Consider the following 16,621-nt stretch of genomic DNA (forward strand, 5'->3'; position numbering starts at 1 on the left):
CATCTCTGCACAACCGCTTCCGCTGTTTGACCACCCTCACAGTAAAAAAGGCTTGCTATTCTTTCCTCAGGAAATGGCACGTCTTTTCAGGTTTCTCCATTCTCCCTTGCCCTGGCAGTGGACACCCATGACAAGAATCTCCTTTCCCTGTCTTCATGCCCTCCCATCCGCGATTTAGACACACTGATGAATTCTTCCCTCTGTGGCCTTGCCTCCTGGCTGAAAAACCTCCCAGCTCGCTCAGCTTCTCCTCACAGCAAGGATGCTCCAGTCCCTTCAGCATGTTCACTTCCCTGCACTCGACTCATTCCACTAAGTCCATGTCCTTCTTCCATGCGGGAGCCCTCAGCTGGACACAGGACTCCACACGAGGCCTCCCCAGCGCTGAGAAGAGAGCACGATCACCTCCCCCAGCCTGCTGGCAAAGCTCTTCCCAACACCACCCTGGGGACACTTGGCCTCTTTTGCCGCAAGGTTGCATTGGGGTCTTGTAGTCAACTTGTTCACCACCACCGGCAACAAAAAGTGGTCCACAACTGATCATTTGGGGGATGTCCCCAGGCCACCAGCTCCTCTTCCCTGCAGGGCCCACGGCGACCCATGCAGAGGGTCTCGGCACCACCATCCTCCCTGCTGCGGGGTCCCTGCACCACCTGGGCACGGGGCCCCAAGCCACCATCCCTCTGCTCTGAGGGCACACAGCAAGCCCCCGCTCTGAGGTCACCATCCCCCTCACTGTCGGGTCCCTGAGGCACAGCATGGGGCACTGAGGACCAGGGGCACCAACCTGCCAGGACCCTGCTCTGCTCAGAAGATGGGGCTCTGTGCTGGCTTCACCTTGCCTGGACAGACACCAAGTGCCCACCAAGACGCTCTCGCACTCCCTCTCCTCAACTGCACAGGGGCAGAAAAAGAGCATGAAAGGCTCCTGGGTCGACATAAGCACAGCGAGATCACTCACCAGTTGCTGTCATGGGCAAAACTGACTTGACTCAGGCAAATTAATTGAACTTCCTATCAGGCAAAACCCAGGGTAGGAGAAGGAGAAATAAATACAACTATTAAAGAAGCAGCAGAAACAACGGCCGATGACAGCACGCAACTCCCATCCCCTGCCCCCAGGGCCCCCGGGAGGGAAGAGGTAGAGAAATCGGGAGCAAACCCGACTCCATGAAGAAGGAAGGGTGGGGAAAGGTGCTTTTAAGATGCGGTTGTATTTCTCACTGCCCCACTTGGATTGGATTGGGAAATTAGTGGTGGTGGTGTTCAAATTACATTGATGTTCTTCCTCAACGGGGACGGTCTTTTGCCTGTGACCAAAACGGGTGACACATCCCTCTCTCTCCTTGTCTTGACCTCCAAGCCTTTTGTTTTTTCTCCTCTCCATCCCTCAGGGCAAAGGAGTGAGCAGGCCGTTGCAAGGTGCTCAGTTGCCCCCTGGGCTTACAACATGACACACCTTCTCACAGACGCGACCCCTACTACCCTCTCCATAGCAAAAAACTTGCCACCAAAATCCAGTCTACACAGCTACAATATTACAAGACAGAGGGAACCCCACATACCCACAGAGAACAACCAAGAGCAAAGCCAGGCCTACAGGCAGGCTTAAGTGAGCTGGCATCAAGGCACGGAGGGACCAAACGTGATGGAAGGGGCAGCCTCTCACACCCACAACACATCCAAAGCCCAGACCAGCCTGCAAGGCCTGACAATGAATGGGGTCTCCTCTTCACAGCGCACCCGCAAACCACACCACGCGAGTGCCACGGGATGACGTCACTGATGACAACCCACCGCTCCTATGATTTGGCCACCTCTGCTAAACGCTCTGACACTCACCTTCCATGTAAATCGCCCCAAATACCTACTCTCCCTTAAAAGCTGCCGCCAGGGTCAGATGGACTGGTTGGCAACACAAGGACATCAAATAAGACAACATAATGGGAAGGAAAACACACCCCACCTCATTACTGGCCAGGCTGTGGCACGCAAAAAAAACTGCTTACTGAAAAATGCCGTCATGCTCAAAGGCTGTCCCGCCCCTTGGGGACCAGCATAAAAGCCGGCCCAGCGCCTCTCTCCCTCACACACTTCTCCTGACGCCTTCTGCTCCGCACTCAACAAGGTCAGCCTGAACCCACTTCCCCTCCTTCTCCTCACCCACCTGCCCCGTCCCTCCCAGCACGCTCTGCCCCCAGCCTCAGCACCCGTGACGCCTCCCCACCGCCACGCTCCCCACACACCCACAACAGACCTCCCCACTCCCTCGCCCTCCCGCAGCAACGCCCCTTGCACCCCCACGCCCCTCCGCTTGCTCAACACCCTCTCTTCCAGGGACCCTCCACACCACACACATGGCCTGCAACGATCTCTGCCGCCCCTGCGGACCCACCCCGCTGGCTAACAGCTGCAACGAGCCCTGTGTCAGGCAGTGCGAGGACTCCCGTGTCGTCATCCAGCCTTCCACCGTGGTGGTCACCCTGCCAGGACCCATCCTCAGCTCCTTCCCCCAGAGCACCGCCGTCGGATCCTCCTCCTCGGCTGCCGTGGGCAGCGCCCTCAGCGCCCAGGGAGTGCCCGTCTCCTCCGGCGGCTTTGGCTTTGGCTACGGCTACGGCTTGGGAGGCCTGGGCTGCTTCGGTGGCAGAAGAGGCTGCTACCCCTGCTAAGGGCCCTCCCCACCACCCCTGACACCAGCCCCCCACACCGTGGAAGAAACGGCATGGATTAAGGACGCACCTCACGCTCTTTCTGGCATCTAGACCTGCCATCAGTGGCTCTTCCTCTCAAGGCACTATGCAAGGAAGCAGGGAAAGGGACAGCCCAGGCTTGCTGGAAATATGGCCCAGGTACCTCCTACTTACGTGCATCACCCCTTCTGCTATGGCCACTACTCTCCACTGCAAACACCTTCTCACAAGCCCAACGCCACCGGGGACCTTCACTGCGCTGTTCCCACTGCAGGGCAGGAAGACCTCGGTGCTCTGGCAAAACCTCCTGCACGCAAAGGGAGGTCTGCTGATGGTCGCTCTACTTGCACCTCAGAGACGGTCCCTTCCAGATGGCGCTCCTGCCTTTTCACTATTTTTTTCCCCTCAATAAAGTTCCTCTGCATCCAATCCTTAGACGCCTCCACTTCCTTTCTTTTCCCAAGGCTCTTCCAACTTCACCCGCCACAAGCCAGGGCTCAACAGGCCACTCAGGTGGGTGGAAAAGGGGCTCCAGGACCTCTCTTAGGCAGGATGTCCCCAGCAACAACAACACAGCCCGTGACACAAGCCCTTCACTTGCCCAAACAAAGGGTTGGACACACTCATGCACTTCTACCAACACCTCTGACGCAACGTCCCCGTGGCATCACACACTTCGATTCATGGAAAAACTAAGGCTGGAAGAGGCCCTTAAGATCATTGCTTCCAACCGTTCACCTAACACTGCCCAGGCCACCACTAAACCCTGTCCCTAAGCGTCACATCTGCACAACCTTTAAATACCTCCCAGGATGGTGACTCAACCACTTCCCTGGGCAGCCTGTTCCAATGCTCGACAACCCTTTCGGTGGAAGAAACTTTTCATAATATCCAATCTAAACCTGTCCTGGAACAACTGGAGGCCATTTCCTTTCATCCTAGCATTTGTTACTTGCGAGAAGAAACCAACACCCACCTTGCTACAACCTCCTTTCAGGTCATTGTAGACAGCCATAAGGTTGCCCTCAGCCTCCTTTTCTCCACACTCAACAGCCCCAGTTCCCTCAGCGGCTCTTCACAGGACTTGTGCTCTAGACCCTTCACCAGCTTCATTGCCCTTCTCTGGATACGCTCCAGCACCTCAATGTTTTCCGGCACCGCGGCACGCAAAACCGAACACACTATTCGAGGTACGGCCTCACCATCACCAAGTACAGGCAGACAATCCCTGCCCTACACCTGCTGGCCACACTGTTCCTGCTACAAGCCAGGATGCCACTGGCCGCCTTGGCCACCTGGGCACGCTGCCAACTCATATTCAGACGGTCGTCATCCAACACCCCCACGTCCTTTTCCCACAGGCAGCTTTCCAGCCACTCTGCCCCAAGCCCAGAGCATTGCAGGGGGTTGGTGTGACCCAAGTGCAGGACCTGGCACTCAGCCTTGTCGAACCTCATACAATCGGCCTCGGCCCATCAGTCCAGCCTCTCTAGATCCCTCTGTAGAGCCTTCTAGCACATCAACACTCCCACCCAACTTGGTGTCAGCTGCAAACTTACTGGGGGTGCGCTTGATCCCCTCGCCCAGATCGTTGATAAACATATTGAACAGAACTGGCCCCAATACGCAGCCCTGGAGAACACCACTTGTGACCGGCCACCAACTCCGTTTGACTCCATTCACCACAACACTCTGGGCCCGGACAGCCAGACAGTTGTTTACCAAAAAAACACGATGCCAGTGCAAGCACTAAGCAGCCAGTTTCTCCAGGAGAATGATGGGGGAAACAGCATCAAAGGCTTTACTCAAGTCCAGGTCAGAAACATCCAAAGCCTCTCCTGTCCCAGAAGAAGATCCCAAGAGTCAAGCAGGACCTGCCCTTCCCAAACCCATGTTGACTGGTCCTGATCACCTGCTTGTCCTGTGCGTGCCAAGGGAAGGCACTCCAGATGATCTGCTCCATAACCTTCCCCTCCACCGAGGTCAGACTGACACACCTCTAGCTCCCACATCCTTCTTCCAGCCTTCCTTGTCGATGTGCATCGCACTGGTTAATCTCCAGTCAACTGGGACCTCCCCGGTTAGCCAGGAGTGCTGAGAAACTCTTGAAAGGAGCTTGGTGAGCACTTCTGCAGCTCCCTCAATACCCTTGGGTGGATCCCATTTGACCCCATTAGGCACTTTTCTGTGTCTCAGTGGCGTAGCGGATCACTAACCACGTCTCTTGGATTATGAGGGCTTCATATCGCTCCCTGTTGACCAACCCTTCCTCAGTGAGACTCTCTGCCCATCACAGCAAGAGAATTACAGCAAACAGAATCATTGAGTGCACAAGGAACCTCTGCAGATCCTCTAGTTCAACCCAACCTACTCAAGTGGGGTCAGCGCAAGCAGGCTCTCCACGACCATTTCCAGTGACATTTTCACTATCTCCAAGGACGCAGACTCCAACGCATCTCTGCACAACCGCTTCCGCTGTTTGACCACCCTCACAGTAAAAAAGGCTTGCTATTCTTTCCTCAGGAAATGGCACGTCTTTTCAGGTTTCTCCATTCTCCCTTGCCCTGGCAGTGGACACCCATGACAAGAATCTCCTTTCCCTGTCTTCATGCCCTCCCATCCGCGATTTAGACACACTGATGAATTCTTCCCTCTGTGGCCTTGCCTCCTGGCTGAAAAACCTCCCAGCTCGCTCAGCTTCTCCTCACAGCAAGGATGCTCCAGTCCCTTCAGCATGTTCACTTCCCTGCACTCGACTCATTCCACTAAGTCCATGTCCTTCTTCCATGCGGGAGCCCTCAGCTGGACACAGGACTCCACACGAGGCCTCCCCAGCGCTGAGAAGAGAGCACGATCACCTCCCCCAGCCTGCTGGCAAAGCTCTTCCCAACACCACCCTGGGGACACTTGGCCTCTTTTGCCGCAAGGTTGCATTGGGGTCTTGTAGTCAACTTGTTCACCACCACCGGCAACAAAAAGTGGTCCACAACTGATCACTTGGGGGACGTCCCCAGGCCACCAGCTCCTCTTCCCTGCAGGGCCCACGGCGACCCATGCAGAGGGTCTCGGCACCACCATCCTCCCTGCTGCGGGGTCCCTGCACCACCTGGGCACGGGACCCCAAGCCACCATCCCTCTGCTCTGAGGGCACACAGCAAGCCCCCGCTCTGAGGTCACCATCCCCCTCACTGTCGGGTCCCTGAGGCACAGCATGGGGCACTGAGGACCAGGGGCACCAACCTGCCAGGACCCTGCTCTGCTCAGAAGATGGGGCTCTGTGCTGGCTTCACCTTGCCTGGACAGACACCAAGTGCCCACCAAGACGCTCTCGCACTCCCTCTCCTCAACTGCACAGGGGCAGAAAAAGAGCATGAAAGGCTCCTGGGTCGACATAAGCACAGCGAGATCACTCACCAGTTGCTGTCATGGGCAAAACTGACTTGACTCAGGCAAATTAATTGAACTTCCTATCAGGCAAAACCCAGGGTAGGAGAAGGAGAAATAAATACAACTATTAAAGAAGCAGCAGAAACAACGGCCGATGACAGCACGCAACTCCCATCCCCTGCCCCCAGGGCCCCCGGGAGGGAAGAGGTAGAGAAATCGGGAGCAAACCCGACTCCATGAAGAAGGAAGGGTGGGGAAAGGTGCTTTTAAGATGCGGTTGTATTTCTCACTGCCCCACTTGGATTGGATTGGGAAATTAGTGGTGGTGGTGTTCAAATTACATTGATGTTCTTCCTCAACGGGGACGGTCTTTTGCCTGTGACCAAAACAGGTGACACATCCCTCTCTCTCCTTGTCTTGACCTCCAAGCCTTTTGTTTTTTCTCCTCTCCATCCCTCAGGGCAAAGGAGTGAGCAGGCCGTTGCAAGGTGCTCAGTTGCCCCCTGGGCTTACAACATGACACACCTTCTCACAGACGCGACCCCTACTACCCTCTCCATAGCAAAAAACTTGCCACCAAAATCCAGTCTACACAGCTACAATATTACAAGACAGAGGGAACCCCACATACCCACAGAGAACAACCAAGAGCAAAGCCAGGCCTACAGGCAGGCTTAAGTGAGCTGGCATCAAGGCACGGAGGGACCAAACGTGATGGAAGGGGCAGCCTCTCACACCCACAACACATCCAAAGCCCAGACCAGCCTGCAAGGCCTGACAATGAATGGGGTCTCCTCTTCACAGCGCACCCGCAAACCACACCACGCGAGTGCCACGGGATGACGTCACTGATGACAACCCACCGCTCCTATGATTTGGCCACCTCTGCTAAACGCTCTGACACTCACCTTCCATGTAAATCGCCCCAAATACCTACTCTCCCTTAAAAGCTGCCGCCAGGGTCAGATGGACTGGTTGGCAACACAAGGACATCAAATAAGAGAACATAATGGGAAGGAAAACACACCCCACCTCATTACTGGCCAGGCTGTGGCACGCAAAAAAAACTGCTTACTGAAAAATGCCGTCATGCTCAAAGGCTGTCCCGCCCCTTGGGGACCAGCATAAAAGCCGGCCCAGCGCCTCTCTCCCTCACACACTTCTCCTGACGCCTTCTGCTCCGCACTCAACAAGGTCAGCCTGAACCCACTTCCCCTCCTTCTCCTCACCCACCTGCCCCGTCCCTCCCAGCACGCTCTGCCCCCAGCCTCAGCACCCGTGACGCCTCCCCACCGCCACGCTCCCCACACACCCACAACAGACCTCCCCACTCCCTCGCCCTCCCGCAGCAACGCCCCTTGCACCCCCACGCCCCTCCGCTTGCTCAACACCCTCTCTTCCAGGGACCCTCCACACCACACACATGGCCTGCAACGATCTCTGCCGCCCCTGCGGACCCACCCCGCTGGCTAACAGCTGCAACGAGCCCTGTGTCAGGCAGTGCGAGGACTCCCGTGTCGTCATCCAGCCTTCCACCGTGGTGGTCACCCTGCCAGGACCCATCCTCAGCTCCTTCCCCCAGAGCACCGCCGTCGGATCCTCCTCCTCGGCTGCCGTGGGCAGCGCCCTCAGCGCCCAGGGAGTGCCCGTCTCCTCCGGCGGCTTTGGCTTTGGCTACGGCTACGGCTTGGGAGGCCTGGGCTGCTTCGGTGGCAGAAGAGGCTGCTACCCCTGCTAAGGGCCCTCCCCACCACCCCTGACACCAGCCCCCCACACCGTGGAAGAAACGGCATGGATTAAGGACGCACCTCACGCTCTTTCTGGCACCTAGACCTGCCATCAGTGGCTCTTCCTCTCAAGGCACTATGCAAGGAAGCAGGGAAAGGGACAGCCCAGGCTTGCTGGAAATATGGCCCAGGTACCTCCTACTTACGTGCATCACCCCTTCTGCTATGGCCACTACTCTCCACTGCAAACACCTTCTCACAAGCCCAACGCCACCGGGGACCTTCACTGCGCTGTTCCCACTGCAGGGCAGGAAGACCTCGGTGCTCTGGCAAAACCTCCTGCACGCAAAGGGAGGTCTGCTGATGGTCGCTCTACTTGCACCTCAGAGACGGTCCCTTCCAGATGGCGCTCCTGCCTTTTCACTATTTTTTTTCCCCTCAATAAAGTTCCTCTGCATCCAATCCTTAGACGCCTCCACTTCCTTTCTTTTCCCAAGGCTCTTCCAACTTCACCCGCCACAAGCCAGGGCTCAACAGGCCACTCAGGTGGGTGGAAAAGGGGCTCCAGGACCTCTCTTAGGCAGGATGTCCCCAGCAACAACAACACAGCCCGTGACACAAGCCCTTCACTTGCCCAAACAAAGGGTTGGACACACTCATGCACTTCTACCAACACCTCTGACGCAACGTCCCCGTGGCATCACACACTTCGATTCATGGAAAAACTAAGGCTGGAAGAGGCCCTTAAGATCATTGCTTCCAACCGTTCACCTAACACTGCCCAGGCCACCACTAAACCCTGTCCCTAAGCGTCACATCTGCACAACCTTTAAATACCTCCCAGGATGGTGACTCAACCACTTCCCTGGGCAGCCTGTTCCAATGCTCGACAACCCTTTCGGTGGAAGAAACTTTTCATAATATCCAATCTAAACCTGTCCTGGAACAACTGGAGGCCATTTCCTTTCATCCTAGCATTTGTTACTTGCGAGAAGAAACCAACACCCACCTTGCTACAACCTCCTTTCAGGTCATTGTAGACAGCCATAAGGTTGCCCTCAGCCTCCTTTTCTCCACACTCAACAGCCCCAGTTCCCTCAGCGGCTCTTCACAGGACTTGTGCTCTAGACCCTTCACCAGCTTCATTGCCCTTCTCTGGATACGCTCCAGCACCTCAATGTTTTCCGGCACCGCGGCACGCAAAACCGAACACACTATTCGAGGTACGGCCTCACCATCACCAAGTACAGGCAGGCAATCCCTGCCCTACACCTGCTGGCCACACTGTTCCTGCTACAAGCCAGGATGCCACTGGCCGCCTTGGCCACCTGGGCACGCTGCCAACTCATATTCAGACGGTCGTCATCCAACACCCCCACGTCCTTTTCCCACAGGCAGCTTTCCAGCCACTCTGCCCCAAGCCCAGAGCATTGCAGGGGGTTGGTGTGACCCAAGTGCAGGACCTGGCACTCAGCCTTGTCGAACCTCATACAATCGGCCTCGGCCCATCAGTCCAGCCTCTCTAGATCCCTCTGTAGAGCCTTCTAGCACATCAACACTCCCACCCAACTTGGTGTCAGCTGCAAACTTACTGGGGGTGCGCTTGATCCCCTCGCCCAGATCGTTGATAAACATATTGAACAGAACTGGCCCCAATACGCAGCCCTGGAGAACACCACTTGTGACCGGCCACCAACTCCGTTTGACTCCATTCACCACAACACTCTGGGCCCGGACAGCCAGACAGTTGTTTACCAAAAAACCACGATGCCAGTGCAAGCACTAAGCAGCCAGTTTCTCCAGGAGAATGATGGGGGAAACAGCATCAAAGGCTTTACTCAAGTCCAGGTCAGAAACATCCAAAGCCTCTCCTGTCCCAGAAGAAGATCCCAAGAGTCAAGCAGGACCTGCCCTTCCCAAACCCATGTTGACTGGTCCTGATCACCTGCTTGTCCTGTGCGTGCCAAGGGAAGGCACTCCAGATGATCTGCTCCATAACCTTCCCCTCCACCGAGGTCAGACTGACACACCTCTAGCTCCCACATCCTTCTTCCAGCCTTCCTTGTCGATGTGCATCGCACTGGTTAATCTCCAGTCAACTGGGACCTCCCCGGTTAGCCAGGAGTGCTGAGAAACTCTTGAAAGGAGCTTGGTGAGCACTTCTGCAGCTCCCTCAATACCCTTGGGTGGATCCCATTTGACCCCATTAGGCACTTTTCTGTGTCTCAGTGGCGTAGCGGATCATTAACCTCGTCTCTTGGATTATGAGGGCTTCATATCGCTCCCTGTTGACCAACCCTTCCTCAGTGAGACTCTCTGCCCATCACAGCAAGAGAATTACAGCAAACAGAATCATCGAGTGCACAAGGAACCTCTGCAGATCCTCTAGTTCAACCCAACCTACTCAAGTGGGGTCAGCGCAAGCAGGCTCTCCACAACCATTTCCAGTGACATTTTCACTATCTCCAAGGATGCAGACTCCAACGCATCTCTGCACAACCGCTTCCGCTGTTTGACCACCCTCACAGTAAAAAAGGCTTGCTATTCTTTCCTCAGGAAATGGCACGTCTTTTCAGGTTTCTCCATTCTCCCTTGCCCTGGCAGTGGACACCCATGACAAGAATCTCCTTTCCCTGTCTTCATGCCCTCCCATCCGCGATTTAGACACACTGATGAATTCTTCCCTCTGTGGCCTTGCCTCCTGGCTGAAAAACCTCCCAGCTCGCTCAGCTTCTCCTCACAGCAAGGATGCTCCAGTCCCTTCAGCATGTTCACTTCCCTGCACTCGACTCATTCCACTAAGTCCATGTCCTTCTTCCATGCGGGAGCCCTCAGCTGGACACAGGACTCCACACGAGGCCTCCCCAGCGCTGAGAAGAGAGCACGATCACCTCCCCCAGCCTGCTGGCAAAGCTCTTCCCAACACCACCCTGGGGACACTTGGCCTCTTTTGCCGCAAGGTTGCATTGGGGTCTTGTAGTCAACTTGTTCACCACCACCGGCAACAAAAAGTGGTCCACAACTGATCATTTGGGGGATGTCCCCAGGCCACCAGCTCCTCTTCCCTGCAGGGCCCACGGCGACCCATGCAGAGGGTCTCGGCACCACCATCCTCCCTGCTGCGGGGTCCCTGCACCACCTGGGCACGGGGCCCCAAGCCACCATCCCTCTGCTCTGAGGGCACACAGCAAGCCCCCGCTCTGAGGTCACCATCCCCCTCACTGTCGGGTCCCTGAGGCACAGCATGGGGCACTGAGGACCAGGGGCACCAACCTGCCAGGACCCTGCTCTGCTCAGAAGATGGGGCTCTGTGCTGGCTTCACCTTGCCTGGACAGACACCAAGTGCCCACCAAGACGCTCTCGCACTCCCTCTCCTCAACTGCACAGGGGCAGAAAAAGAGCATGAAAGGCTCCTGGGTCGACATAAGCACAGCGAGATCACTCACCAGTTGCTGTCATGGGCAAAACTGACTTGACTCAGGCAAATTAATTGAACTTCCTATCAGGCAAAACCCAGGGTAGGAGAAGGAGAAATAAATACAACTATTAAAGAAGCAGCAGAAACAACGGCCGATGACAGCACGCAACTCCCATCCCCTGCCCCCAGGGCCCCCGGGAGGGAAGAGGTAGAGAAATCGGGAGCAAACCCGACTCCATGAAGAAGGAAGGGTGGGGAAAGGTGCTTTTAAGATGCGGTTGTATTTCTCACTGCCCCACTTGGATTGGATTGGGAAATTAGTGGTGGTGGTGTTCAAATTACATTGATGTTCTTCCTCAACGGGGACGGTCTTTTGCCTGTGACCAAAACGGGTGACACATCCCTCTCTCTCCTTGTCTTGACCTCCAAGCCTTTTGTTTTTTCTCCTCTCCATCCCTCAGGGCAAAGGAGTGAGCAGGCCGTTGCAAGGTGCTCAGTTGCCCCCTGGGCTTACAACATGACACACCTTCTCACAGACGCGACCCCTACTACCCTCTCCATAGCAAAAAACTTGCCACCAAAATCCAGTCTACACAGCTACAATATTACAAGACAGAGGGAACCCCACATACCCACAGAGAACAACCAAGAGCAAAGCCAGGCCTACAGGCAGGCTTAAGTGAGCTGGCATCAAGGCACGGAGGGACCAAACGTGATGGAAGGGGCAGCCTCTCACACCCACAACACATCCAAAGCCCAGACCAGCCTGCAAGGCCTGACAATGAATGGGGTCTCCTCTTCACAGCGCACCCGCAAACCACACCACGCGAGTGCCACGGGATGACGTCACTGATGACAACCCACCGCTCCTATGATTTGGCCACCTCTGCTAAACGCTCTGACACTCACCTTCCATGTAAATCGCCCCAAATACCTACTCTCCCTTAAAAGCTGCCGCCAGGGTCAGATGGACTGGTTGGCAACACAAGGACATCAAATAAGACAACATAATGGGAAGGAAAACACACCCCACCTCATTACTGGCCAGGCTGTGGCACGCAAAAAAAACTGCTTACTGAAAAATGCCGTCATGCTCAAAGGCTGTCCCGCCCCTTGGGGACCAGCATAAAAGCCGGCCCAGCGCCTCTCTCCCTCACACACTTCTCCTGACGCCTTCTGCTCCGCACTCAACAAGGTCAGCCTGAACCCACTTCCCCTCCTTCTCCTCACCCACCTGCCCCGTCCCTCCCAGCACGCTCTGCCCCCAGCCTCAGCACCCGTGACGCCTCCCCACCGCCACGCTCCCCACACACCCACAACAGACCTCCCCACTCCCTCGCCCTCCCGCAGCAACGCCCCTTGCACCCCCACGCCCCTCCGCTTGCTCAACACCCTCTCTTCCAGGGACCCTCCACACCACACACATGGCCTGCAACGATCTCTGCCGCCCCTGCGGACCCACCCCGCTGGCTAACAGCTGCAACGAGCCCTGTGTCAGGCAGTGCGAGGACTCCCGTGTCGTCATCCAGCCTTCCACCGTGGTGGTCACCCTGCCAGGACCCATCCTCAGCTCCTTCCCCCAGAGCACCGCCGTCGGATCCTCCTCCTCGGCTGCCGTGGGCAGCGCCCTCAGCGCCCAGGGAGTGCCCGTCTCCTCCGGCGGCTTTGGCTTTGGCTACGGCTACGGCTTGGGAGGCCTGGGCTGCTTCGGTGGCAGAAGAGGCTGCTACCCCTGCTAAGGGCCCTCCCCACCACCCCTGACACCAGCCCCCCACACCGTGGAAGAAACGGCATGGATTAAGGACGCACCTCACGCTCTTTCTGGCACCTAGACCTGCCATCAGTGGCTCTTCCTCTCAAGGCACTATGCAAGGAAGCAGGGAAAGGGACAGCCCAGGCTTGCTGGAAATATGGCCCAGGTACCTCCTACTTACGTGCATCACCCCTTCTGCTATGGCCACTACTCTCCACTGCAAACACCTTCTCACAAGCCCAACGCCACCGGGGACCTTCACTGCGCTGTTCCCACTGCAGGGCAGGAAGACCTCGGTGCTCTGGCAAAACCTCCTGCACGCAAAGGGAGGTCTGCTGATGGTCGCTCTACTTGCACCTCAGAGACGGTCCCTTCCAGATGGCGCTCCTGCCTTTTCACTATTTTTTTTCCCCTCAATAAAGTTCCTCTGCATCCAATCCTTAGACGCCTCCACTTCCTTTCTTTTCCCAAGGCTCTTCCAACTTCACCCGCCACAAGCCAGGGCTCAACAGGCCACTCAGGTGGGTGGAAAAGGGGCTCCAGGACCTCTCTTAGGCAGGATGTCCCCAGCAACAACAACACAGCCCGTGACACAAGCCCTTCACTTGCCCAAACAAAGGGTTGGACACACTCATGCACTTCTACCAACACCTCTGACGCAACGTCCCCGTGGCATCACACACTTCGATTCATGGAAAAACTAAGGCTGGAAGAGGCCCTTAAGATCATTGCTTCCAACCGTTCACCTAACACTGCCCAGGCCACCACTAAACCCTGTCCCTAAGCGTCACATCTGCACAACCTTTAAATACCTCCCAGGATGGTGACTCAACCACTTCCCTGGGCAGCCTGTTCCAATGCTCGACAACCCTTTCGGTGGAAGAAACTTTTCATAATATCCAATCTAAACCTGTCCTGGAACAACTGGAGGCCATTTCCTTTCATCCTAGCATTTGTTACTTGCGAGAAGAAACCAACACCCACCTTGCTACAACCTCCTTTCAGGTCATTGTAGACAGCCATAAGGTTGCCCTCAGCCTCCTTTTCTCCACACTCAACAGCCCCAGTTCCCTCAGCGGCTCTTCACAGGACTTGTGCTCTAGACCCTTCACCAGCTTCATTGCCCTTCTCTGGATACGCTCCAGCACCTCAATGTTTTCCGGCACCGCGGCACGCAAAACCGAACACACTATTCGAGGTACGGCCTCACCATCACCAAGTACAGGCAGGCAATCCCTGCCCTACACCTGCTGGCCACACTGTTCCTGCTACAAGCCAGGATGCCACTGGCCGCCTTGGCCACCTGGGCACGCTGCCAACTCATATTCAGACGGTCGTCATCCAACACCCCCACGTCCTTTTCCCACAGGCAGCTTTCCAGCCACTCTGCCCCAAGCCCAGAGCATTGCAGGGGGTTGGTGTGACCCAAGTGCAGGACCTGGCACTCAGCCTTGTCGAACCTCATACAATCAGCCTCGGCCCATCAGTCCAGCCTCTCTAGATCCCTCTGTAGAGCCTTCTAGCACATCAACACTCCCACCCAACTTGGTGTCAGCTGCAAACTTACTGGGGGTGCGCTTGATCCCCTCGCCCAGATCGTTGATAAACATATTGAACAGAACTGGCCCCAATACGCAGCCCTGGAGAACACCACTTGTGACCGGCCACCAACTCCGTTTGACTCCATTCACCACAACACTCTGGGCCCGGACAGCCAGACAGTTGTTTACCAAAAAACCACGATGCCAGTGCAAGCACTAAGCAGCCAGTTTCTCCAGGAGAATGATGGGGGAAACAGCATCAGAGGCTTTACTCAAGTCCAGGTCAGAAACATCCAAAGCCTCTCCTGTCCCAGAAGAAGATCCCAAGAGTCAAGCAGGACCTGCCCTTCCCAAACCCATGTTGACTGGTCCTGATCACCTGCTTGTCCTGTGCGTGCCAAGGGAAGGCACTCCAGATGATCTGCTCCATAACCTTCCCCTCCACCGAGGTCAGACTGACACACCTCTAGCTCCCACATCCTTCTTCCAGCCTTCCTTGTCGATGTGCATCGCACTGGTTAATCTCCAGTCAACTGGGACCTCCCCGGTTAGCCAGGAGTGCTGAGAAACTCTTGAAAGGAGCTTGGTGAGCACTTCTGCAGCTCCCTCAATACCCTTGGGTGGATCCCATTTGACCCCATTAGGCACTTTTCTGTGTCTCAGTGGCGTAGCGGATCACTAACCACGTCTCTTGGATTATGAGGGCTTCATATCGCTCCCTGTTGACCAACCCTTCCTCAGTGAGACTCTCTGCCCATCACAGCAAGAGAATTACAGCAAACAGAATCATTGAGTGCACAAGGAACCTCTGCAGATCCTCTAGTTCAACCCAACCTACTCAAGTGGGGTCAGCGCAAGCAGGCTCTCCACGACCATTTCCAGTGACATTTTCACTATCTCCAAGGACGCAGACTCCAACGCATCTCTGCACAACCGCTTCCGCTGTTTGACCACCCTCACAGTAAAAAAGGCTTGCTATTCTTTCCTCAGGAAATGGCACGTCTTTTCAGGTTTCTCCATTCTCCCTTGCCCTGGCAGTGGACACCCATGACAAGAATCTCCTTTCCCTGTCTTCATGCCCTCCCATCCGCGATTTAGACACACTGATGAATTCTTCCCTCTGTGGCCTTGCCTCCTGTCTGAAAAACCTCCCAGCTCGCTCAGCTTCTCCTCACAGCAAGGATGCTCCAGTCCCTTCAGCATGTTCACTTCCCTGCACTCGACTCATTCCACTAAGTCCATGTCCTTCTTCCATGCGGGAGCCCTCAGCTGGACACAGGACTCCACACGAGGCCTCCCCAGCGCTGAGAAGAGAGCACGATCACCTCCCCCAGCCTGCTGGCAAAGCTCTTCCCAACACCACCCTGGGGACACTTGGCCTCTTTTGCCGCAAGGTTGCATTGGGGTCTTGTAGTCAACTTGTTCACCACCACCGGCAACAAAAAGTGGTCCACAACTGATCACTTGGGGGACGTCCCCAGGCCACCAGCTCCTCTTCCCTGCAGGGCCCACGGCGACCCATGCAGAGGGTCTCGGCACCACCATCCTCCCTGCTGCGGGGTCCCTGCACCACCTGGGCACGGGACCCCAAGCCACCATCCCTCTGCTCTGAGGGCACACAGCAAGCCCCCGCTCTGAGGTCACCATCCCCCTCACTGTCGGGTCCCTGAGGCACAGCATGGGGCACTGAGGACCAGGGGCACCAACCTGCCAGGACCCTGCTCTGCTCAGAAGATGGGGCTCTGTGCTGGCTTCACCTTGCCTGGACAGACACCAAGTGCCCACCAAGACGCTCTCGCACTCCCTCTCCTCAACTGCACAGGGGCAGAAAAAGAGCATGAAAGGCTCCTGGGTCGACATAAGCACAGCGAGATCACTCACCAGTTGCTGTCATGGGCAAAACTGACTTGACTCAGGCAAATTAATTGAACTTCCTATCAGGCAAAACCCAGGGTAGGAGAAGGAGAAATAAATACAACTATTAAAGAAGCAGCAGAAACAACGGCCGATGACAGCACGCAACTCCCATCCCCTGCCCCCAGGGCCCCCGGGAGGGAAGAGGTAGAGAAATCGGGAGCAAACCCGACTCCATGAAGAAGGA

The sequence above is a fragment of the Strix uralensis genome, chromosome 1, assembly GCF_047716275.1.
Source record: "Strix uralensis isolate ZFMK-TIS-50842 chromosome 1, bStrUra1, whole genome shotgun sequence".
NCBI lineage: Eukaryota > Metazoa > Chordata > Aves > Strigiformes > Strigidae > Strix > Strix uralensis.